We start from the raw sequence: 13,277 nt of genomic DNA on the forward strand, positions 1-13,277 counted from the left end.
ATGATCCTCTCTGAGATTCCTCTTATTTCCTGTATATTCTGTTTCAAATGGCTTTTAATTATGAAACCTACACCTTTTTGTCCTCTTGTTTCTCCTATGTAGCTAAAAATGTTGCCATTTTCTTTTTCTATTATATCTTCGCCGTATTGTCTGACTTCGCTGAGGCCCAGAATATCGAATTTTATGTTCTTGAGTGCATTTTGGAGTTCCAGTTCCTTGTCTTCAGTTCTTAGGGTTCTAACGTTCAACGTAGCTAGTATTAATTCGTCCTGGTTGCGTGTTGACTGTTTGTGCTCTGAGGTTTGCAATTTTACTTTCCCCCGTTTTTTTTATTTATATCATCCCAGTGTATCCATTGGCCGTTCAGCATTATTTTCTGGTAACCCACCTTCACATCACTGTTACCCTTGTCCCTTTCTTCCTTAGCTTTCTGTCTGAGCGATGCTTGGATTGCTCTCTCATTTCTGGTGAGGTCATCATCTATGTAGATATCTTGTCCCCTTAGTCTGTGTTTGTTTTTGACAATTTTTAATTTGTCAGAAAAGTGTTCAAAACTGACCTTCACTATCCCTCTATTATTTTTGTCCTTGCCCACGTAGGTTGTATTACTTGCTGTCACTCCTGCTTCTACTCTGTCTATTATTTTATTGATTTTGTCCTTCAGTTCGTCTTTTCTGCCTTCTTCACAAGATAGTTCTTTGCTCTTGATCACTATATTGTTTCTCTTTTCTCTTTTTGCCCTCTGTTCTTCTCGTTCTTCTAGAATATTTATTCTTTCTGTTAGTGCGTTTATCTTTTCTTGTGTTTTGTTGTTTGCATTGTTGATTTTCTGTTCTAATGCATCGTTTACTTTTTCATAGTATTCGTCCCTTTTTCCGATTTCGTTCTTTATGCGTAAAATTTCTTCTCTTGTTTCTTGTTGGAAGTCTTCACTTTGTTTTCTCAGATTTCTTAATTCTAATAATATTTCAGCAAATCACATAAATATAATTGTAAATAAAGGGTACAGATCTCTGCAGATGGCTATGTGGGTATTAAGGGTTGTAGTAAGGATGTAAAGGAAAGGGCGTACAAGTCTCTGGTAAGACCCCAAATAGAGTATGGTTCCAGTGTATGGGCCCTCACCAGGCTTACTTGAATCAAGAACTGAAAAAAATGCAAAGAAAAGGAGCTCGATTTGTTCTGGGTGATTTCCGGCAAAGAGTAGTGTTACAAAAATGTTGCAAAGTTTGGGCTGGGAAGACTTAGGAGTAAGGAGACGAGCTGCTCGACTAAGTAGTATGTTCCGAGCTGTCAGTGGAGAGATGGCGTGGAATGACATCAGTAGCCGAATAAGTTTGATGGTATTCTTAAAAATAGGGAAGATCACGATATGAAGGTAAAGCTGGAATTCAAGAGGAAAATTTGTGGCAAATATTCGTTTATAGGAAGGTAAGTTAGGGATTGGATAACTTACCGAGGGAGATGTTCAATACATTTCCAATTTCTTTGCAATCATTTAATAAAAGTCTAGGAAAAGAACAGATAGGGAATCTGCCACCTGGGTGACTGCCCTAATTACAGATCAGTATTGATTGATTGATTGATTGCTGTGTGACCCATAGTGGCGAATCTAAGTTGATACAAGGCGATTCCTCTAGTGGTAAGTTCCTCGTTAATTCTGGCCAGCGGGTCGATATCACAAGTGGCCGAACTCGTCCCCCGGCTCTGTCTAAGCAGGCTACCTGCCTAGCGGTAGGACAAGGTAGTGTTAAAACTTGTTGACAGCAAGATAACCCGTGGAAGAGACCGGGTGTGAACGGCGATAATTGTACGGGTTATTGGTACCTGTCACAGGACGAATACCTGCCTCTTCTTTAACGGGCAATAAGGGCAACAAGGTTAAACAGTTTATATTCCAAAGAAGTGAGGGTTGATGTTTGTAGTAGTTTGTGGTCAACAGTACTTCCTTTCTACCGCCACACCCAAAGGAAGCGGACAAGTCTGGTACCGATATATGGCCTACTTCTGTCAATTACCAAGTAACAGGTCTCACACCAGTAGAGGAGAAACAAACGATATAACCGTCTTCATTTCAACATATGTTATATCTATCTTCCTTCTATAAAATCTCACACAGTTTATTAGTAACTTAAAAGACTTTACAGTTGTTTAATCAATTTAGAGTATTCCTCCTCCAGAGACAAGTACATTGAGTGTGAACCACACTGAGGACCAGTATAAGTGTGGTTTCTGTATTGAACGAACAATTTCTATTGGCTTCGTAAAGGGGCAGGAGTGCGCGTCTTGAAGTGAGGGTGAGAAAATCGAGAAGAACTATTCAAGACTATTTATCCTTGAACATATCTTTGAGCACGCCCCTATGCAGGTGATGTATGAAGATTTCAAACATTTCACATCTAAAGAAGTAGGTTATTGTTATTGGTGATTGGGTTGCAAGTTCTCTGATGCAACTAAGTTGTAATATTTTAATTTCTACGTAACTGCTGCATCCTACTGCTACTACTCTATCAAATTCATGTTCTCCACCACTTTCAGTCTGACCCTAACAATTCATTCTAAAACCAGGTGTCTCATGATGCATCCTTACAAAATATCTCTTCTGATCTAATTTCGTCAAATCACTCTTCTCTAAACCACATCTCCTCATTTATCACCCGATCTACTCGTTTTATCTCTAACACTCTTCTGAAATACAATATTTTTATTCTTTTCTCTTTCAGCACCAGTTATTTTGTCATCTTGATTTTCGTTTTGTAATTCTTCTCCACGACACAAGAGAATAATTCAGCAGGACATAACATAGGCTTACAGCTTAATGTAATATTGATCCTCGTAGCAAGAAGACATGAATAATAATTGGAAGTAGCAGATAATAATTCTAAATCAATAAAGTAAACGAGGAAATTTGTTTTCAGATATGTGTTAAAATCTCGAGTGGAAAACCAAATGTTCGGATTTTGTCAGTGACAAAGAATGTTCTACTTTTCTCGGTTGCCACACTGGGAAGGATAGTTTACGTGCCATGATCGGACGATGACAATCTGTTACAAATATTTGAAAACCTAGAATACGCATTCCAAATGCAATTTCTCGCGTTAAACCATCCCCACGTACCCGATATACTGATTATCTTTCTTTCATTATCTGCTTACCCCCCAAGGTTGGTTTTTCCCTCGGACTCAGCGAGCAATCCCACCTCTACCACCTCAAGAGCAGTGTCCTGGAGCTTCAGATTCTGGGTCTGATGATACAACTGGGGAGGATGACCAGTACCTCGCCCAGGCGGCCTCACCTGCTATGCTGAACAGGGGCCTTGCGGGGGGTTCGGAAGATTGGAAGGGATAGACAAGGAAGAGGGAAGGAAGCGGCCGTGGCCTTAAGTTAGGTACCATCCCGGCATTTGCCTGGAGGAGAAGTGGGAAACCACGGAAAACCACTTCCAGGATGGCTGAGGTGGGAATCGAACCCACCTCTACTCAGTTGACCTCCCGAGGCTGAGTGGACCACGTTCCAGCCCTCATACCACTTTTCAAATTTCGTGGCAGAGTCGGTAATCGAACTCGGGCCTCTGGGAGTGACATCTAATCACACTAACCACTACACCACAGAGGCGGACTACACTGATTATACAGATTTATATCATGACTTCCAAACCAGTTAATTGAGACGCGTTTTCATCATTTGTTAGAGGCGATCTACATTCTATTCTGTTTAGCGTAACTAATAACGCAGGTGATGTATGACGATTTCAAACATCTCACAACAAAAAAGTAGATTATGGTTATTGTCCATAGGTTTGTTTGAGACAACTACTTTGTAACATCTTAATTTCTACATAACTGTTGCACCTTACTCCTACTCATTAATATTCATGTCCTCCCCACTTTCATTCTGACATCCGCAGTTGATCCTTAAACCAGGTGCCTTAAGATGTATCATAACAAAACACCTCTTCTCCTGGTCAAATTTAATATGATGAGATGGCAGCCCCGTTCTAGAAAGCCCAGAATAACGGCCGAGAGCTTTCATCGCACTGACCACGCATCACTTCAGTCTGCAGGCCTATTGCAGGTCTTTCGAGTTGACGCCCATGTGCGACCAGCGAATTCGTGAGATTTGGTGAAAATTGACCAGAAGGAGAGATAAATTATAGGGCACACCGTAAGACGCCAAGGACTTGTTCAGTTGGATTTTGAGGGAAGTGTAATCGGTAAGAACAGTAGTGGTAGAGGTAGACCAAGACATGAATATGACATAGAGACTAGAGTAGATGTAGGATGTAGTAGTTACGTAGGAACGAAAACGTTAGCACAGGATAGGGTAGGATGAAGAGCTGCATCAAACAAGTCTAAGGACTGATGACTCAGACAACACAATAAAGTCACCTACTATGAAAGAACTAGAAAGCTTTAATTTTGTGCTTAGAAGCCTCCCCTCTTAGATTCCGGTGGCTACTTGAATATGTTTTCTCTCAAATGTTTCCACCCCTCATTTCTCTTTCTTTGTTTAATGTTATTGCTTTTCACATGACATTAACTACTTTCACAGTTTTCGAAGACGTCATGATGCCAGAATTTCGCCCCCGCGTGATTTCTTATACGTGCCAGTAAATCTGCCATCATGAGGCTGGCGTATTGAGCAGCTTCAAACACCACCGGACTGAGCTGAGATCGAACCCGCCAAATTGAGCTCAGCTCTACCATCTTCGCCACTCAGCCTGGCTTTTCTTTTTCTTATTAATCTGTGGCGGGTTGCTAAGTTATCTTTATGTTTACTGTGGTGACTATTAGAGAAAATAGAAAACAACATGCAACGTTTGTCACATATCCTACTGCTCATTGAGGGCTTTGGTCTGCCAGATGACTGCTGTCCTGCAGATACTGGAGTGAAGGATGACCATCATACCGAGTTCGTTGGTTGTATTGTTTGACTTTCTTGACCGAGTCCACTGCCTGTCATATCAGTAGCTCTTCAGTTGATCTCATGAGTTTGAGAGGACCCATTCCAGTCTTGTATTAACATCCTTGGATGAAGTAGGAACCGAACCCTGGTCAACCGATTAAGAGACAGGTTGACTAGTGAAAATGAACATGTAAAATCGCAATACTAGGTATATAAACAAGTAGAGGGGAACTGGCCAGCCGAGACTGTAAAGATGTGCTCAATTTGTGTGGAAGAGCGTGGATTCTCCGTCAGGAAATTTAGAAATACAGAAATGAGGCTTCTGGAGAGGCACATAGTACTGTGGTTCACTCAGCCTTCAACAAGAAGTAGCATCAGATTAATTCATGGGAGCATAGAGAGACCGCGGTTACAGATAATAGAAGCCCTTTAAAAAAAGCTGTTTGTTCGGGGCGTCGACCTAGAAAGATCTTTTGCCTGTAAAACGGAACTGAGCCAACGGCAAGTGGTGTTCCCAAAGAGTCACCCATCCAGGTACTGACCACGCCCAATGTTGCTTAACTGCGGTGATCGGAGGAGGGCCGGTGTATTCAACATGGAATGGCCGTTGGCATAGAAGCCTTTACCAAAGGCCCCATCGTCTGTAGCCTTATAAACGAATCTATATTATTATTATTATTATTATTATTATTATTATTATTATTATTATTATTATTATTATTATTATATGGCCTCAGCTACCGTGTGCAGGCATTTAATTTTTCGCCATTTAGGCTGCCTACCGTCATTTTTATGTTCCGCCTGACTGTAAGATGGAAGAGAAACCGCAAATCTCGATTTGGGTGATCTGTCGCTGATTTCTCATTGATTTTTTTTTTTTTTTGGGTAAACAAAAAATGCACCACCAGAGATTCTTTTACATGCGAGCAGCACCTCAACCGTCTGAGCCACTCAGCCCGGCTGGCCCTAATTAAGGTACAGCATTTGTCTGCTGTAAAATGAAAACAAAAAACAAGCGGTAAACCATCTTCAGGACAACTGATGTTGAACATAGAACCCGCCATTTTCCGAATGCAAGCTCACAGCTACGCGACCCTAACCGCATGTCCAACTCACTCGGTAATATAATAATAATAATAATAATAATAATAATAATAATAATAATAATAATAATAATAATAATAATAATAATTTCTTTCAGGAAGAAATTAAAATAACTCAGCATGGCAAATGGCCAGAATTATCTAAACAGATTAATAGTGCAGCGAAGAAAGTATTTGCATCAGTTAAAACTAAAAAGAAAGTATGGTGGAATAACGTATGTGAGGAAGCACTTATGGAAAGAGTGAAAAAGTGGAAAAAATGGAAATGTTCCGGAAAGAATGAACACTATGAGCTATTTAAACAACAAAGAAAGGAAACAACAAGAATAATAAGGCAGGTTAAAAGATCTTTTGAAAAATCGCAGCTAGTAGAAATTGAGAATAATTTTGTAAAAAATAACTCCCGAAATTTCTATCAGACCTTTAAGAATAACCTGAAAGGTTATCAATCCCGGAGCATTTGCTTCAGAGATACAAATGGTAATATTGGCCTTAACAATGCCGAGAATTGTGAGATTCTGGCAAAACACTTCGAACACCTGCTGAACTGCCCTGAGCCAAATCATAAATTAGAATTTTCAGAAATTCAGGAAAATCTAGAAGCTGATTCACCTCCAACAGCGGAAGAAATAAAGGAAGCAATAAAAAATCTTAAAAATAACAAAGCTAGTGGGGAAGACTCCATAACAGCTGAACTTTTAAAATGGGCTGAACCAAAAATTATAGAAGATCTACAAATAATCTTTGAAGAAATTTGGGAAACAGAAAAGATCCCAGAGGATTGGAAAGTGGCTCTAATACACCCATTACACAAGAAGGGTAACAAGCAGGATGTCAACAACTACAGAGGTATATCTCTCTTGCCAGTTGCTTACAAGATATTCTCAACAATACTACTAAATAGAGTAAAATCGACACTGGACAGTCAATTGGGTGAATATCAAGGTGGATTTAGAGAAGGAAGATCTTGCTCCGAACAGATTTTCAACCTGAAATCTATAATTCGACACAGATTAATAAACTCCAAAGACATAGTTGTATTATTTATTGACTTTAAAAAAGCCTTTGACTCTGTTGATAGGGAAACCCTAGATAAAGTAATCCGTGAATTTGGAGTTAAAACTAAATTGGCAAACCTAATTCGTGAAACACTTACAGACACTATCTCGAAAGTAAAATTTATGGGTGAAGTATCTCGACCTTTCAAAATAATTTTTTTTTTTTTTTTGCTGGTTGTTTTACGTCGCACCGACACAGATAGGTCTTACGGCGACGATGGGACAGGAAAGGGCTAGGAGTGGGAAGGAAGCGGCCGTGGCCTTAATTAAGGTACAGCCCCAGCATTTGCCTGGTGTGAAAATGGGAAACCACGGAAAACCATTTTCAGGGCTGCCGACAGTGGGATTCGAACCTACTATCTCCCGAATACTGGATACTGGCCGCACTTAAGCGACTGCAGCTATCGAGCTCGGTCCTTTCAAAATAAATACAGGTGTCAGGCAGGGGGATGGTCTATCTCCACTCCTTTTCAATTGTGTCATGGAGAAAATTGTAAGAATTTGGAATGAAAAAACTGAAAGAATATAAAATATTGCCACTCATGCTGGGGAAGAAGAGCAAAGGTGTTGCAATAAATTGCCTAGCATTTGCAGATGACTTTGCCATACTTTCAGAAAGCCTTACAGATGCAGCAATGCAAGTCAATCTCCTTGAAAAGACAGCCAACATGACAGGCTTGAGAATCTCTGCCGAGAAAACAAAATTTTTGACGAATATAAAAAGTGCCCCAAAGTTTTTAGCAACGGATATTGGTCGAATAGAAAAGGTAAAGAAATTCAAATATTTGGGTGAGACAATTCAAGAAAATGGTTTAGAAAAATCTGCTATAGAGGAGAGGATACAAAAGATGGAAAGAGCATACGGTATAACTAAGAATACTTACAACAAAAAGTGCTTATCAAGGAAACTTAAAATAAAGCACTACAACACAGTAGTGAAACCAGAATGCCTTTATGCCAGCGAATGTCTAGCACTGAACTACAAGCTTGATAAATTAGAAATATTAGAAAGAAGAATTATAAGGAAAATATTAGGTCCTCCAAGAATTGCAGAGTTTTGGAAATTAAGAAGTAACAATGAAATTTACCAGAACGTAGAAAACATATCAGAAACAATAAGAAAAAGGAGATTGCTATTTCTTGGACACATTTACAGAATGGATGACAATAGACTAACTAAACGAATCTTCAAGTACCTTTGGGAAAAGAAATCAACTACCACCTGGATTCAAGAAGTCAAGAAAGACCTGGAAAGGAACAACATACGAGAAGAAGAATTATTGGAAAGAAAGATTTTTAGGAAGAAAGTCTTACAAATGGAAGGATTCCAAGGGAGGAAGGAAAAGAAAACAGGCACAAAGTGGACTGAAGACAGGAAAAAGAAACACAGTGAAACAATGAAAGAATACTGGAAGAAAAGGAAAGAACTAAGGAGGAACAATTGAAATTGTAACGTGGTCCTTAGAAGGCCGGAACGCAAGAAGAAGAAGAAGAAATAATAATAATAATAATAATAATAATAATAATAATAATAATAATTTGGCCATGATTTATCTGAAATTATGGGAACAGGTGGAAGGTAATGTATGAGATTTAATCTAAGATAGTTAAGATCACATGCAAACTTACTCTATTAACTGATTTCACGAAACTAATAATTCCAAGATAAATGATAAAACAGAAACACGATTTTTAAAGGTAAAAGATCCTTATTTCTTCCTCCTGAGAAGTTGGAGAAAATAATGATGAATAATAATTATGATAAAAGAGTTGTGTGTTTACTGTAATCGTTATGAAATTTCTGTTTGATGAAATATTTGAATTCAGATGAAGTTGTTTTATCCGAACACAGATACTTCCTAAATGCGTATTACCTCGCACCAGGCACCATCTCCGTTCTCTACCACAGTATTGTCCATACGCGATTTTAAATCTAACAGGCGATAATATTTCCACTCAAAGTTGACATATCAAGTTTGTATCAATACTGCGAGTACCAGTTGTCGCGCAGCTTTCTAGTTTGCCGACTTGCTTATCGTAAGTCAAGTTTGTTTACGCTAATTCTTTCATATATCATGAACGATAGATGAAACACAGCGGGTATAGCTGGTGATGCAATCCAATCGATATTTTACCCCGCAATACAATTCTGCTGGCATTGTTCGGGACGTAATTTATATTTGATCGTTAGTAAAGGAAGGCGAAGCTACACGTAGGAAGATTACCTAAAAGGGCACTGTTGATTGTCGTTGAAAAAGTTGGTGAGCTTCGATCAGTATCGCTCGCTATTGAGACGGAGGCTGTGGGTGTTTATTTACAAACAATGTCAAGTGCTTGAAGCAACCAGCTGTCGCTCGTGCGATAACCAAGGTTAAAGACCTCTTTGGCCGTATGGAAGTCAAAGGTTACTCGTTCAAGTCGTCTTATTCATAGGGTTATACAAGGCTTTAGAGCCGCAATCAGTGATTGACTATGGATCACCCTTCTGCTCGGCCTTGTCCACTAGACTGCACTCGACTAGACAACTGAAGACGTATGTTTTGACCTCGGTCATGGGGACTTTCTAGTTACCCGCCCGAAGTGTGGTTTAATCACCATTCAGCCGAGTAGAGTATGCTTTGAAGTTAGATTTTCAGTGCTGGTTCATTGTGATATTTTGTTACTGCATTAATCCAGTTATTCCTCAATTATTTTTAGTATTAGGAATACACAGCTTGATATTTTTGTTTAATGGCTGTTACATTGTTGAAACAAACAGGCTTCTCTTAATAAATATTTTCAGCTTTAACAGTCAGTAGACTAGATTGTGAAAGCCCCTTATGGGTGGGGGAGGCCGAATAACATCTACGGTATCACCTGCTGTCGTAAGAAGCGACTAAAAGGGGCCCCAGAGGCTCTTAACTTGGGAACGTGGTTGGCGACTACGGGACCCTTAGCTGAGTCCTTGCATTGTTTCCACTTTGCCAGGCTCCTCACTTTCATTGTATATCCTATCCGACCTCCCTTGGTCAACTGTTTTTTCCGATCCTAACGGTATTACGTTTTCGAAGCCTAGAGAGTCTCATTTTCTCGCCCTTCGTGGCCCTTGCCTTTCTTTACCGATGTCTTCGGTCTTCGAAGTGTCGGACCTCTTCTATTTTCTCTTCGATTGCGAAAAGAATCTGAATCTGAATCTGAACTACTTGAAGGGCAGTATGGCTCTCTCTCGTTCTTGAACACCCTCAGTGGTGTCTTTGTACTCAGTGTAGAACTCGTAGAGAATTAATTTCGTATTGTCCGACTCGTTGGCTGCATGGCCAGCGTACTGGCCTTCGGTTCAGAGGATCCCGGGTTCGATTCCAAGCCGGGTCGGGGATTTAAACCTTCATTGGTTCATTCTAGTGGCTCGGGGGCTGGGCGTTTGTGCTGTCCCCAACATCCCTGAAACTCACACACCACACAACACTATCCTCCATCACAATAACACGCAGTTACTTACACATTGCAGATGCCGCCCACCCTCATCGGAGGGTCTGCCTTACAAGAGCTGCACTCGGCTAGAAATACCCACACGAAATTATTATTCAACATACGGTACGTTGCTATAGGCTACTTACGCTACTTATTTTAATTTTGGTATATCTGTTTCTCCGCTTCTACTACAGTGCAGATTAAGGGCACTTGGACTTGAAAAGTCAACAAACATTCACATTTTGGTTTTGCACTGATTTGAGTGTCCGACTCGTTGGCTGAACGGTCAGCGTACTGGCCTTCGGTTCAAAGGGTCCCGGGTTCGATTCCAGGTCGGGTCGGGGATTTTAACCTTAATTGGTTAATTCCAATGGCACGGGGGCTGGCTGTATGTGTTGTCTTCATCATCATTTCATCCTCATCATGACGCGCAGGTCGCCTACGCTTGCACCTTGCGAGCCGAACCCGTCCTGGGATATCCCGGCACTAAAAGCCATACGACATTTCATTTTACTGCTTTGAGTAGAGTAAGCTTTCCTGCATCCAAAAAATGTCATTTTTGTATTTTCTTGCAACAAAAATGTAGTTTACCTTTTAATAGGGACATTTTCTTTAATCATTAGGTAGCCTATATTTTTCTCAGAAACCATAAGATCTAGAACAATCTAATTCAACACAGCTCTTTAATTGCCTAAAAGTTATGGTAAAATGAAGACTTCGCAAAAAAAAAAAAAAAAAAAAAAAAAAAAACATTCCTCCCTGGCCGCTTCTGTGATTTAGTGGTTAATGTGATTAGCTGCCACCCCCGGCGGTCCGGGTTCGATTCCCGGCTCTGCCACGAAATTTGAAAAGTGGTACGACTGCTGAAACTGGGTCCATTCAGAGGGGGGGATCGATTCCCACCTCAGCCATCGTCGGAAGTAGTTTTCGGTGGTTTCCCATTTCTCCTCCAGGCATATGCCGGGATGGTACCAAACACAGCCGCTTCCTTGTCTATCCCTTCTAATCATGTCCCCCGCCCTCCCAGGATAGCAGGATGTTGGATTCAGGAAAGCTTACTCTACTCAGAGTGATATCGTCTGTGATAATTGTACCTAAAGTTTTGGTAGAATTTGGATGTTGTAGTGTCGTTGCTATTTGCCTCCCTACTGATGAGCTAAGGTAGGTATATAGTTTAATTATACATAAATTTTGCAAGTTTTACATTCAAGTGCCCTTAAAAGGACTTAATGCGATTTTTCTTCACACTTTACCAACAGTGTGACAACAGTCCATCTCTGATAAATATTTACCATTGTTTGATAATTTACTAGAGTAAGAGAAGATCCCTTTTAAAGAAAATTTTGTTGTTTTTCATTGATGATCCATATTCTGAGAAGCAACCATGAGATCATCACTGTAAGTACTGAACAACCACCTGTTGGTATGACTGATACAGTTTTCTTTGTCAGTAAGCAGGTGTTTGTAGATGCCGGGGCGGGCCATGTGCGGATATCCGCGGCTCAGAATGCTGCAATGATCTAATCGCCCTAGGCTCGTCCTTCCCATGTCCTTCTCGGCCAACAAAGGCCCCTTCAACTGCGATGCGGTCTAGTCGCATCCTCCGAGCCACGCCCGCCCCGCCCATGGGGGGACCTCGCCCTGCACGTTGCCACATCCTCGTGATAGCGGCCAGGGGACTCCAAGCACACGATTCTTTATGTCCTACGTTCTCTGTTTACAACACTAGACAACATGCACTCACTTCTCTGATATCTCATCATATAACATGTGTTTCAAGAGTTCCTTTCTTGAAACTTCTCACCAAAAGTGTGCGGATATTTTTTTTTTTTTTACTGCATAGCACTTTATGTTGACATCCAGGATACCACTGTATGATTTAACATAGATAAATGGATAGATAGATATTATATTCCTGGCGAATTTATGACTAGAGCCTCTCTTAACCAGGCCGGGCTGAGTGGCTCAGATGGTTGAGGCGCTGGCCTTCTCACCCCAACTTGGCAGATTCGATCCTGGCTTAGTCCGGTGGTATTTGAAGGTGCTCAAGTACGTCAGCCTCGTGTCGGTGGATTTGCAGGCACGTAAAACAACTTCTGCGGGACTAAATTCCGGCACCTCGGCGTCTCCGAAAACCGTAAAAGTAGTTAGTGGGACGTGAATCCAATAACATTAGTATTGTCTTAACCACTACATTTAAATGCACCTTCTTCTTCTTTATCTGTTTATCCTCCAGGCTCGGTTTTTCCCTCGGACTCAGCGAGGAATCCCACCTCTACCGCCTCAAGGGCAGTGTCCTGGAGCTTCAGACTCTGGGTCGGGTTACAACAGGGGAGGATGACCAGTACCTCGCCTAGGCGGCCTCACCTGCAGTGCTGTACAGGGGCCTTGCAGGGAGATGGGAAGATTGGAAGGGATAGATAAGGAAGAGGGAATGAAGTTGCCGTGGCCTTAAGTTAGGGACCATCCCGGCGTTTGCCTGGAGAAGAAATGAGGAACCACGGGAAACCACTTCCAGGATGGCTGAGGTGGGAATCGAACCCACCTCTACTCAGATGACCTCCCGAGGCTGAGTGGACCCCATTCCAGCCCTCGTATCACTTTTCAAATTTCGTGGCAGAGCCGAGAATCGAACCCGGGCCTCCGGGGGTGGCAGCTAATCACACTAACCACTACACCACAGAGGCGGACATTTACAATGTACAACATTACAGTCATACAATTGAGGACCGTTTTTGGAAAACTTGCTTTGAGCAAAATG

General features: G+C 41.1%; 1 protein-coding gene and 1 pseudogene across 1 annotated transcript in view; one reads left to right on the forward strand and one right to left on the reverse strand.

Moving 5' to 3' along the window:
• Positions 1-13,277, forward strand: part of LOC136865478 (Krueppel-like factor 12) — a 525,451-nt gene that overhangs the window by 194,499 nt on the left and 317,675 nt on the right. The window lies entirely within an intron of this gene.
• LOC136858939 (5S ribosomal RNA) lies at positions 5,399-5,517 on the reverse strand (annotated as a pseudogene).

This window comes from Anabrus simplex, chromosome 1 (assembly GCF_040414725.1).
Source record: "Anabrus simplex isolate iqAnaSimp1 chromosome 1, ASM4041472v1, whole genome shotgun sequence".
NCBI lineage: Eukaryota > Metazoa > Arthropoda > Insecta > Orthoptera > Tettigoniidae > Anabrus > Anabrus simplex.